The sequence below is a fragment of the Crocuta crocuta genome, unplaced genomic scaffold (genome assembly GCF_008692635.1).
Source record: "Crocuta crocuta isolate KB4526 unplaced genomic scaffold, BGI_CrCroc_1.0 scaffold246, whole genome shotgun sequence".
Taxonomy (NCBI): domain Eukaryota; kingdom Metazoa; phylum Chordata; class Mammalia; order Carnivora; family Hyaenidae; genus Crocuta; species Crocuta crocuta.
The window spans coordinates 603,305-616,184 of NW_027531902.1; the positions used below are offsets into that span (position 1 = coordinate 603,305).

Here is a 12,880-nt window from a genome sequence, read left to right on the forward strand (position 1 = left end):
TCCGCATCTTTCTGATGGGGAAACTGAGGATGGGAGCCACTGGGTGACTTCTCCCAGGCCCCGTGGTTGGTCATGCAGAGCTGGACTGTGCTCCTCTGGGAGCACGAGGGAGGGCGGCCCTGCCGGCTCAGCCAGCTGTGCTCACAACGGGGCAGCACTGCATCCCAGTCCCATGGGAACACAGAGCTGCGAGTCCCCTTCAAGTCAGCTCCTGGGGCCATTGCACGGTTGTGAGCGTCACTGATCTAGCACCATCTCAGCTCCTGACTCAGCCTGGAGCCCCCTCCAAGGGACTCTGCATCTGTCCCTCCAACTCTGCTGTCCCTGGCCACCTCCCTTCCCTGGCCAAGCAAGAGCTACTCCTGGGCTCCAGAGCTCTGGTGAGAAGGTTCTCAGCATCATTTGAACCTTTGGAGAGAGACAGCCCTGGGTGCAAACGCCACCTTCGCCACTCCCAGGGAAGTGGGGAGAGCAACGTCTCGTAGATCAGTTTGTTATGGCAACTGAAACAAATGACCACCAACTTGGTGCCTGAAACAACACAAGTTCTGTCCTCTCACAATTCTAGAGGAAAGATGTCAAAGTCAGTCTCCCTGGGTTAAAATCAAGGTGTCTGCAGAATGGTGCTCCTTCAGGCTCTAGGGGACAGTCTGTTTTGGTGTCTTCTCCAGCATCTAGAGGTGCCTATGTTCCTTGGCTGGTGGCCCAGCATCACTTGGACTTCTGCGTTCATCACTGAGCCCCTTCCTCTCACTCTGGCCCTCCTGCTCCTTCTTATAAGGATGCTTTCGATTCCATGGGTCCATCTGTTAATCCAGTATAATCTCCCCATCCTGAAATCCTTAATCACATATGCAAAGCTCCTTTCACTACGTGAGGGAAAACAGTTCACAGGTTTGTGGATTAGGACATGGGCATCTTTTCAGGGACGGAGCATTATTCAGCCTTCCACACCTCCGTTCCCTCGCTGGTGAAATAGGATGATAATCTGCTCGTCACAGGTCTGCTCGAGGATGAATCATGTTGCAAAGTGCCAGCTCTGTCCCTGGTACAAAGTTGAAAATGAGGTCACAAAAGAGCGTCCACTGCCCCCCTCCCTGACTGTGTCAGCTTTCTGTCCCCAGGCCTGGCTCTCAGTGGGGACTTAAAGTATCGCAGTTGAAATAAACTCCCAGTCCTGATGGATGGCTCTGACCTCCCCAGTGCTGGGCAGGGCTGTTTGCAAACAGAAAGGCTTTGGGGCAGCAGTGGGAGGAATTTGGGCAGAAACATGGAACGGTATGTTCAGGGACATAAACTTCAAGTGGTTTTTGCTGGGAAAATTGAATTGCCAACCATTCCAACTGCCCCCACATCAACTGCTGTCCCAGGTGGGCAGTCCCCAGCTGAGACCCATTCTGGCCACGGAGCACCTCTCCCTGGGGGCAGCGTGAGGCCCTCCTTGGAGCCAGGCAGCCCAAGTGCTAGGTCCCCTCCCTGCTCACTACCCAGCCTGGGAAGGTGACGACTCTGGCTGCCAGGGGCTGGAGCATGTGGCCAATCGAGGAGCACAGATCCTGGAATTCCCCATCTCCTTGGATGGAAGTCAGAGACTGGGGGAAGGGGTGAGGCTGTGTCCTTCACTACAGGGGTGAGGCAGAGGAGGGGCCAGACGTCCAGGACCCCTCCTGGTACTCCCTCCCCCAGAAGGCTACCGCTCAGAACAGTCTAAACCCATTTTAATCCAACACTCTTTACCAGTAAAACATCTTTTGGGGCACCCGGGGGGTTCAGTCAGTTAAGCATCTGACTCTTGATTTTGGCTCAGGGCAGGATCTCAAAGTTTGTGAGTTCAAGCCCCATGTCAGGCTCTGTGCTGACTGCACAGGGCCTGCTTGGGATTCTCTCTCCCTCTCTCTCTGCCCCTCCCCTACTCATGCTTTCTCTCTCTCAAAAATAAACAAACATTAAAGAAAAGCAAAACATCTTTCAGCAGGCCCACCAATAAATACTAGTTCTTCCCCAGCGGAAGGCTACCACTCAGAACAGTTTAAACCCATTTTATTTCTAAACCTTATGGTGCAAATTACTGTACCAATATATTATGCACATCAAACTTTCAGAAAGTATAAATAGAGTAAAGTAAAAGGCTATAAATACACACAGATAGGAAATCCACATTTTGATCCTTTGATTATAGAACCAATGAACCGGGGGACACACCCCACCCAAGGCCACCAGCAGCAGAAACTACACTTGCATTGGTTGTTCTTCTTTTTCCTTGAATCTTGTTTATTCATAGGTCTGATTCAGTGAGCACCTGTAATGCCAGGCAGGGCTGGTATCTTGTTTCTCCACCTGGCTTCTAGAGTTTCCAAAAGACAGGACAGTTATGTTTCATTTTATTTTATTTTGTTTTATCATTTTTAATGCTTTTATTTTTTTTGAGAGAGAGGCAGAGTAAGTGGGGGAGGGACGGAGGGGAGACACAGAATCCAAAGCAGGCTCCAGGCTCCAAGCTGTCAGCACAGAGCCCAACACAGGACTTGAACTCATGAGCTCTGAGATCATGACTTGAGCCAAAGTTGGACGTTTAACTGACTGAGCCACCCAGACATCCCTGGACATACTTTAGACAGTGCCAAGTGCAGACTCCACAGTTGGTACATAATAAAGTCATTCAATAAATAGTTTCTGAACACCTACTTTGAGCCCAGCTTTGAGGCAGGCCCAGGAGGTTCAAAGAGCCGGACCTGGTCCCGCCTTCTTGGAGGGAGCCCAACAGAGTAGCCGGGGTTTGAACCAACCTTGGGATGATGGCTTGGGCATTTGAGGCAGATGAGCAAAGGAAGAGCATCAAGCAGGGGAGGCTGTGTGCAGTGTGTGTGCCCCCCCACCTCCGCCCCATGGATGTATTTGGGGAGCTGTCACTGGGCAGTTATGGCTGGAACTCACGAGGGCATGGTGAGGGAGACCAGGAGTTGGCAGGAGGTGGGCCCGGAAGCTTCCAGGTAGGAAGAGTGTATGGTCAGTCCTGCCTCTGAGGCTTTTCCACCTTGGGGCCCACTCGAAGGGCATCTTCAGCACAAGAGGAAAGGGACCAAAGGGCCAGTGAGGAAGCATCTGGAACCATGTAGGAAAGCAGCTCAGCCTTCCATCCTCACCAGTGCAACGACAGGAGCGGACCCAGGCCATAGCCAGAGAACCCAGAGGCCTGGGTTTTATTCTGAGGCTAGCCCACAGCCCCCACCAAGCCTCCACTAACCGCCCTGTGAAGCCACCAGGCCTGTAGGTGTGAACTAAGGTCTCGACAATGGCTCTAATAAGGAGTGCAAGGAAGGCCTGCTTCGGGGCCAGCGACCTCCACCCCCACCCTCCAGTGGGTTCATGACTCCAAACCCCTTCCCTGCTGGCTGAGGCGGGGGGTTTGTGTTCCTTCAGTTTACCTCAGACCCCTGGGCAGTCTCCCAGAGCAGGGAGAGCTCTGAGCTGAGCTACTCATGTCTGCTTTGGGCCAAGGAGCTTAAAATGCTTTCATGGGAACAAACTCCACAGGCCAGGGAAGGAAAATGTGCAGATACTGGACCTCTAAAGTTGGGGCTGAGGGCTGTGCATAGAGAAAAGACCCATAGAGAGGGAGTCAAGCACCTCAAACAATCCACCCTGATGTACCATGTGGCCTGGGGCCCAGCAAACTTGCCTGCCTGACCATCTGCCTTGGGTCCCAGACCTCAGTGGTTTTAGGCCTCAGAGTCAGAGGGTGTGGACAGAAGCGGACTGGGGCCGCAGACTGAGCCTCACTCCAGAGGCTGGGAGGAGTTGAGAGAAATATCATTTATTCTTTATTTTCAGGTTGGCAAGAACATGCAGAGTCTGAAGGAACGTGGTCCCAAGGATCAGGCCGTGTCAGGCCTGAGGAGAGGGGTTGAAGGCTGTCAGTGTTGGCTCTGCCCCTGACCCGCTGGGATCCATCTTCTGACTTCTTATCCGGTCACCGAGGGGGGTAGGCTGCATGGCCTCTGGAGTCCCTTCCATCTCTGACTTGCTTGACACTACTTGGGCTCCTCCAAGCTCTGCTCAGCCCTTTTTCATCTTCCAGCCTGAGCCAATAGCCCGCCAAATGGTGGGCCACCCCCAGGTGATCAGCTACCCCAATGGGGTTTCTCAGACACAGCTCACAACTGGCAGTTTCCTTCCCCAGCAGCAGGAGAGGCAGGCTGAGCCCTGTTCCCCACCTCATCTCACCACGGGCCTGGGAAGAAACACCGCCCCCTCCTCTGTTCCTCTGGCCTCCATGGTATTCTGTGAATGAGTCTGAAAACAAACCATCAGAGAGAGAGAAAATAAGCCACTTGTCCCAGAATAGCTCTCTGAAGCTCTGCTGGCAGGCCTCACCCCATGCCTTTGCAGCAGCGACGTTCTGTTATTTTGAAAGAGCAGAGAAGGTCACCTGATGGATCTTTCTGGAGTGTCTCTCGTGGGGAAGGAGCTTGTAGTGTGTGCCTGAGCACAGGGTAGGTCAGGAGTGAGAGTTCTGGTCTTGGTGCAATGGATCAGAGACTGCAGACCTACAACTGAACCCCACAGGCTTCCTTCTGCAGCTTTCCCTGGTGGAGGGACAGATCAAGGGACGGTCTCCAGGCCAGAGGTACTTGAATCATAATCCAGTGAGTAAAATCTGGACAAATGTCCCTCCACACTGGCCATCAGGACTTAGAGCACAGAGTTAAGCACGAAGGGTCTACAGAGCCAGAAGAAAACACCAACCACCGTAGTAAGGGGGGCGAATTTGAAGAGTTAATATGTCATGTGCTGACAGGTTTACATTAGGGCCTGGGGGGCCCATAGGCAGAATTCAAGGAGTCTGTGAAAGGTCGTTACATCTCCATTTTTCACTAACGTGGACCAACTTTAACTTTTTGTGCCACGATGAATGCACAGAAGGGACCTCAGACAAAATTAGCTGCGTCTGTGATTTGTCACCAGTAGAACCCACAGATACCGCGCACTTGTTGCAAAAATCTTAAATTATTGTTTAAGCTCATCACGACTTCAGAATTACGGTGCCTGTCAGGCCTGTCACTAGATCTTGTTGATGTGTTCACAAAGGAGCACGGGCAATACGGGATCACAAATTTGAGGTTTTTAAAAATATTTTGATAACTGCATTTCAATGCAACTGGCTTCCTTTGTAATCGGATATATTCCCCTGAATGCATTTAAAAATTTTGCTTTGAAGAGGGCTTCATAAACTTCACCAGGTTGCCATTAAGAAAGAAGTTAAGGGCCCACTTTCCCTGGATAACTTGGCATCATCCTCCCGCCCAACCAGCCTAGGTTTCAATAGAGCACATCTGCAAATCATCAACCTAATGCAGTCCTCTCTAAGGGTTGTCTTAGAGAAGTGTGGCATCCCTTCCACACTGCCCTGCCCAAGGGAGGTCCCGAGGAAAAGCAGGTCTGGGGTGAAGTCAGGGGATGTCACTTATAAATGCAAGGTAAGGCTTCTGGGTGTGCGTGAAAAAAAACAAAACAAAACAAAACAGGAGAGAAAGGGGATCCTGGCCCAGGGTGCTCTGCGTTCCAATACTTACCAGCTGTGTGGCTGCAGCTTTCATCTGTAATCAGTAATAATGGCTCCCACTTTAAAAGGTTGCTTGGGGAATTAAAGGAAACAATGCATGCAAAGAGCTAAGCTGGCTCCGTAAATTCCCCCTGCTACCCTTTCCCTGGGGAAGACGTGGAACCTGCCCCAGGCCCCCTCCAGCCATGGATACAGCTTCCCTCTCAGCCTTTGCCTCAGAGGCAGCCTCCTGATAGCATGAGCTTGGAGCTCGTTTTTACCGCCTAGACCTGAAATGCCTCCGTTCTTCCCCTCTTTGCAAACATGTCACTTGGCCTCTCGGGGTGTTTTAGCAGCTGCAGAGCTCACCCGGAGGGCACACACTGTAGCCATTATTTCATCATCTAATAATTAGCTTGACATGTAGAATGGGCCTCAAGGGCTCTGGGATGACAGTGTTGTTTTCAAATGCAAAGATACTGTAATTTTGCATCTGTGCCGGGTGAGACACAAGCAGAAGGGAAAAGTGACCCAAGGCGTGCACAGAGGCAGGTTATTGGGGAGACAATGGAAGGGAGACAATCATCTTCAGGACCACTCGGTTGCACAGTCCCCTGCTTTCTGTGAAATTTGCCAAAGTAGTACATCTGTGCATGTTTTTCCTAAAGACACTCTTCCAAATGTGTAAATTTCAGGCTCCACAATACCTAACCCATCCCAGAGTTGTCCCGTGGGTCTGCGGCTGCCTGGAAGTGGACCCCCTCGTACTGTTGCCATTCAGGACCAGCAAGTAGACTTAGGGGTGCAAGTCACAGCGATTGCACTTTGGGCTGAGGGGATGTGATGATTCGCTGGAGCAGAAGGGGGCGCCATCCTCAGGGAAGTAGAATTCCCTGCTCTGCCCCCTGTGGGGCCAGGAGACTTGGTGCAGCCACATGATCTCAGAGCCTAGGAGTCCCTCCTCAGTAGATTGCAGCTGAGAAGACTGACCTGCCCACAGCGCATGACTGCTAGAAAGAATAAAGTTTATCTGTTATCTATCTGTCAGTGTACTGAGGTGGCAATGTTGCTGATGATTGTGAAAACACTCAAAACGTTGATTTAAGGATGAAAAGCCCGGAGGTAAATCCCCCACCTCCGCCCCTGGCAAGTCATGGAACAAGGTACATAACCTGTGTGTGCCTCACTTGACTAGGAAATAAAATGGGGAAATGCACAATAGGCTCTCACTGGTATTAGCAGGAGCTCAGGGGCTGGGAGGGGAAAGCAGTCTTCTCCAGCTTCTGCAGCCTCAGATCTCTTAGCGTAGCCCCTGGAACAGATGACCAGGGAAGAGCATGTGGGTGCAGGCAGGACACAGAGGGGAGGGGGAGAAGTGAAGGAATAGCTCCCGTAGCAACAAGGCTGGGCTCTGTCATTACTTCTGTCCATGGCCCAGCATCCCATCTGGGCTCAGAACCCATAGCCCTCTGATACCTTATCTTCTTTTTTCCCTACATCCAATCAGTTGGGGTTTTTAAAACTATTTTTTAAGTTTACTTATTTACTTTGAGAGAGAAAGAGAGAGCGAGCTGGGGTGGGGCGGCGAGAGAGAGAGAGAGAGAGAGAGAGAGAGAGAGAATCCCAACAAGAACGGCAAGATCATAACCTGAGCCGAAATCTAGAATTGGATGCTTAACCAACCGCGCCACCCAGGTGCCCCTAGGCAATCAGTTATTAAGTCTAAATTCCTACCCTCAATATGTGCTGTTTGGTCCCCTCCTCTCTATTTCTACAGGCCACCATTCATTTCTTATCTGGGTGAGAGCCACAGGCATCTAATGTAGGACTTCCAAACAAAAGGGCCACAGGTATGCTGAGAGTTCCATTTCCTCAGCCCTCGGGGGCGCCAGACCAGGCTGGGGAGGCCAGAGCCTCTAGACTGACACATTGCAGGCCTGGGAAACCTCTTTTGTTAATCTCCGTGTACAATTCATATGTCATCATTTTTAAATGTTGCTTCCATGGGGGAACTGGGGGAAGCACCTCTCTCCCAGGTGCCCCCCTTCTGCCTACTCAGACCCATGCTAGGTTCTCTGGTCAGATTCATCTCCACGGGGTCCAGCTTCAATAGTGCAGCTTACCTTCAGCCTGGCCGTCAAGATTCTGAATGGTATGAAAGTCACTGAGAGCTACCAGGGCAGACAAGAAGACCCCAACCCAGCTTGAGGAGATTTGTGGAGAAAGGCAGGTAGAGAGGATGTCTAGAAAGGTCACTTCTGCTCCTTTGGCTGCAATGGTGGTTCTCAAACTCCACAGTGGACAGGAATGACCCACTGCACTTCTGAAAAATTCAGATTCCAAGACCAACTTCCCCACTAAAATTTTCATTTGATATATTTGCAAACAGCCCCATGAGCTTGCATTTTCAGGAAGCACACTGATTGTGGACACAGGTGTTACACAGACCTTACTTTGAGAGGCAGTACCCAAAATGGTCTCAGCTAACTAGCAGACGTCCCCTGTCAGCTCATCTAGAAGATAAAACAATGGCACATAGGCAGGAATTTGTAGTAAAAAGCTGGGTTTCAGCCTAAAGCCTCAAATCAAACGTATCACTTTGAAAAAATATATATAAGACTAAGGGACCATGAAAATATGGAAAGCAGTTGAAAGGAAGACCATCTGGACAAACCAAAGTTACTCATCCCGGAGAACATTCTCCCAGAAAGGCAAACTGCATGGAAAATATTAAATGTAATCCTAAAGAAAAAAAAAGTCTTGAAATTCTGGAAAGAAATTATTTATAATCTCTAACGAAGGCAGCCCATTGGGCAGACAAATGCAGCAAACTTTTCTCTCAAATGTGCCAAGCTGGAAATTATACTGAAGACAAAAAGCACGTATGTGGCTGAATACTGGTGGGGGTTGGGGGGAGACAGGCATGCTTTCCTTTAGGTTTCCAGAGTTGCCAGAACTTTCTTCACGGCATTATGATCTTCAGTGTGGGCGATGCCTCAGCAACAATTCCGGCCAGCTCAGGGACCTGTCCCCCTTACTCAGCTGGATGGTTCCTCAGGCTGTCACGACTGCTTCTAATTCCCAGATGGAGGCATGGTATGCTTACAAGAATGGCAGGAACTCATCACGCAAATGGCACTGAATGTTTGTAATGCAGACTGACTTGAAAACATGGATTGCCTCTTCACCATGACTTGGGAGGGATGTTTGGATTTCCCATCCCTGCCTCCCCCCAGCCTCCTCGCACACAGCAAAAACCATTTTCTCACAGTTAAAAACTCTGCCTGGAGCATGGAAGGGGAGATTCAGGACCTATTCTGGGTTGCTAATAGGCTGTGGTAAAATAGAGACCCAAGAGTGACTGCAGCTTCCTTCAACCAGGTCAGAGGGGCCAGTCCTTCCTCTTTGCTGGAGGAAGATGGGGAGGCGGTCCTAGAATGGACAGCACTGTTGGACTTAATAGACCTGTTTTGGGCTGGTTCAACAGCAATGGGGTAAGTACCCGCTGGCACTTTCCCCAGAGGAAGCGTGGGGTTTTTTGGCTTGTATCTCCCTAAGATCTCAGCAAACTGGCTCAAGGGTGATGATTCAGGAGGAAGCTGAGAACCAGCGTGAGGAAGTGTTTAGTGAAGAAGCCTGTTTTCAGCTCTTGTGTGAAGCGCTATTTTTAACTGGGATAAAATATCTGTCAAGGAAAGAAACACAAAAGGCTCAATTAGATCCTTTTAGAGGTGTACGGAACACCCCTCTTGGCCAAATGCAGAATGGCCAAGTATTAAACATTGAGCTGGAGCCAAATGTCGCCATTATAAATACCCCATGGGATACAGTAATAAATATACAATTTTTTATGTGTAATTATTGCTGTGTTCTTATTGTGAAAATGTTTAACATTCAGATTTCTAGCTTGACTTTGTGGCGCAAGAGCAACGGCGTGGCAGCTGTGACATGACTCTGACCTTCACATCATGACACACATTTACAACACTCGCCGGGACGCTCAGCTTCACTTCCGAGGTCGCTCTGCCAGCACGGACTGGTCCTGATGGCCACATCGGCCAGCCTATCAAGCTTTCCTTTTTCTTGAACTGCAAACAGCTAAAGACAATTCCCCTTCCAAGTCCTGGATGTAAAAAAGTCTTAGCCAGGACTTCTTGAAATGTTCATGGCACATATGAAATTAAATACCTAAAAATTAAATGTAGCACTTACGGGTTAACTTACTATTACCAGTGCTTATTATACCAAAGAATTCTATCAAGATCAGAATCGTAAGCTAATCGAATCTATTATTCTTCCTTGTGGTGTTAATGTAATTGTTAAAACAGCTCTCCAGGTGGCCATGATCAGATTCACCATCCAAGATCATCTCACCACGTGGGGGCTCAGGGAGGGACGGAGCGGGAAGCCTCGGGCATCAGTCCTGCGTGGGCTTGGAGCACAGAGCCCAGCTTCTCGGACGCTGCCTGCCACCGGGTGGGCTTTATGTGTAATTATTTGCTGCCTGGCTGCCTGGCTAATTAAGGTATGGAAAGAGATACAAGCCGGAGCCGAGCAAAGAGGCATCCGCACCTGAAGGCTATGTATGCACTAGGTAAGGTAAGTAGAGGGGGCGGCTCTAGAGCAGGCAGGAGGGTAAAGTCAATCCTGTTGGGAAGCCACGATGCATACAGAGAAGACGGCTGTCTTCACATACAGAGAAGATGCATACAGAGAAGGAGGCTGTGACAGGGCAGGGTAGCCACAGGTGGGGGATGAGTGTCCAGGCAGGCAGGTCAACAGGTGTCCCGAGAGCAGGAGACATATAAGGGTCATACGGGGGACGCAGAGTCTCCGGAGCAGGACTGCAGACCCCAGCCAGGGTGAGTTTTAGAAGAAACAGAACCTGGGCGGGCTGTGAAGACCCAGAGCACCCAGATGACAACTAGAACAAGAGCTGGAGCAGGGTTTGGCCCCGGGAAGATGGCCTGTTGGTAAATGTGAGCTGCAGACCAGGCTGCCTCTGCAGCAAATTCCCCAACCCACTGAACTTTCCACTCTCCCCGATTTAGGATAGAATCTTCCCAGGGACACCACAGAGATGGGCCTACATGAAGCTGATCCAGCGGTCCCAGGGAAGGAGGAGCTTGGGAGGCTCTAGAATCATGGAGTCACACAGGCCACAGCTCTCCGCAGAGAAGGTAAGCCTAAGCTTTACAAGTCCCTTGAGGCTTTCGTTTGAACGTAATCAGCTGTCCTAGGCCCTGAACACTTTAACTGATGATCATCTGAGTTTGGGGAGATCTCCCCCCATGGCTAGCATTTTGCTTCTGTTAGTGACTGGAGGCAGGAAATGGCCACCAAACAGACGAATTTATACTAAGTCTGCATATCCTCTGGCAAAACAAGGTTGTGAGAGGGCTACAGCCAGAAAACGCTGCAGACGAGAACGTGGTCAGGGAGGAGGCGCATTGTGCCTTGGGCCTGCAGGAAGCAAGTCCTAGGAGTAGGGAGAGGGGAACATTTTACCCCTGATAACCGAGGGAAGGAAAAGGGAATTCCTCCTTGCCTGGTGTACTCGCTGAATTCCATCTCCTGGGTGAAAGCCCTGAGGCCCAACAAGGTCAGGGTCAGTTAGTGATAGAGTCCAGTGAGCAAGGGCATGCCAGTCCAGGAGCCCAAGGTCTTCCCTCATGTGAAAGAGCTGCATTAGTTTCTCCTGCTAAGTGGAGAGTTCCCTTTGGCTTTATGGTGAAGGTTTGGGCTAGTTTGGTTTGTTTGGGCTTTTTCTTTTGTTTTGATTTTTAATGTTTATTTTTGAGAGAGAGAGAGACAGAAACAGAGTAGGGAGGAGCAGAGAGAGAGGGAGAGACAGAATCTGAAGCAGGCTCCAGGCTCCAAGCTGTTAGCACAGAGCCCGATGTGGGGCTTGAACCCACAAACGGTGAGATCATGACCTTAGCTGAAGTTGGATGCTTAACCAAGTGAGCCACCCAGATGCCCTTTTGTTTCATAAGGGTTCCTGAAGGAAGGAGAGGGGAGGAAATGGCATTTTTTTTTTCCTCCAGTCGTAGGACCAGTTTTGCACTTACAGAGGCGAGAAGGCCCCTCTCTGTGCCGTGCCCGTGAGCGAGACCCGCTGTTGTCTCCTGTGGTTGTGTCCCTCCCCACAGGCCACTGCTGTTGTACTGATTTCCTGCAGTTACAGTAAGTCGCCGCAACCTCAGCAGCTTAAATTGACCCAGATTTATTATCCTAGAGTTCGTGGGTCAGAAGTCTCACTGGGTATCGACAGGGCTGTGTTCCTTTCTGGAGGCTCAATGGGAGTCTGTCTTCTTGCCCTCTTCAGCTTCTAGAGCCTTCTCTGGAGGCCACTGACGTTCTTTGACTTGTTGCGTCTTCCATCTCCAAAGCCCGTCAGAGGCCAGTCAAGTGTTTTTCACATGGCACCACTGTGCCCTTCTCTTCTGCTTCTGTGGACCCTGGGACTGCTGAACGTGACATGTCACAATGTGACATGTTCTCAGGTTCCTGGTATTAGGACGTGGGCATCTTTGGCGGGTCACTGCTCTGCCTGCCATGTTGCCAAGGTCAGAGGATTGAATATACTCTATTTAACAATCCACTGGCTTGGTGTATAATTTTAAGCATTGGAGATCTGGTGTGTGGGCTTCTGTCTGTGTCCTGCCCCAGGTGCTAGGGCCGCTCGGGTGGGGCGGCGGCCATGGGCGGGGGTGGGGTGGGGAATGGGCTGCAGTCACTTTCAGCACGTGGGCGAGCACCAAGGACTCGCCTTTGGCCAGCAGCTGCCCACCTGCACACAGCATCCAAGCCTCCCCCAGCCTGTCAGCCTCCAGCAAAACATGTCACCTTCATCATCTTACCTCTGACTCCTGACACTACTCTTCTTACAATACCGTTCCTCCCAGTGGATCTCAGTTTCCAGGTCTTTCTGCCTTTTACTTTTACAGAAGAAGGGTAGAAGCAAAGGAGGCAACCTCCAGATGATCCCAGCTCCGGTAGTACAGACACATCAAAGGACGCCAAGCCCCTCAGGAAACCAGAGCATGGCTTACATCATCCTGCAGCACATCAGTACATCGCTAAGCAACTATGGGATCAACACCTGTTTCCATGGAGATGTCACTTCCTTGCCACCCTCCAGGCAGAGCGGAGGAGCGCATCCAGGAGGAATGAGTATGCTGGGCTGTGCCAGAGAATGACGGAATCCAGTAGCAAAAGCCTATCGTCAAGATGAAAGGCTGAGGAGAGAGAGTTCTAGAATGAGGACAGGCAGGAGGACGGGCCCCGGACGGGTCCGCGGGGAATGACTGGCCCGAATCAGCCCCGGATGCACAT

The 12,880-nt window shown here is 50.7% G+C and overlaps 1 long non-coding RNA gene across 1 annotated transcript; it reads right to left on the bottom strand.

Annotated features, from left to right (window-relative positions):
* Positions 1-3,798: 3,798 nt before the first annotated feature.
* Positions 3,799-12,601, bottom strand: LOC144239974 (uncharacterized). The gene is made up of 2 exons (XR_013337531.1): positions 12,406-12,601; positions 3,799-4,293 (listed from the first exon to the last, which is right to left on the bottom strand). It is a non-coding gene; the product is annotated as an uncharacterized LOC144239974 (long non-coding RNA).
* Between the last annotated feature and the right edge of the window lie 279 nt (positions 12,602-12,880).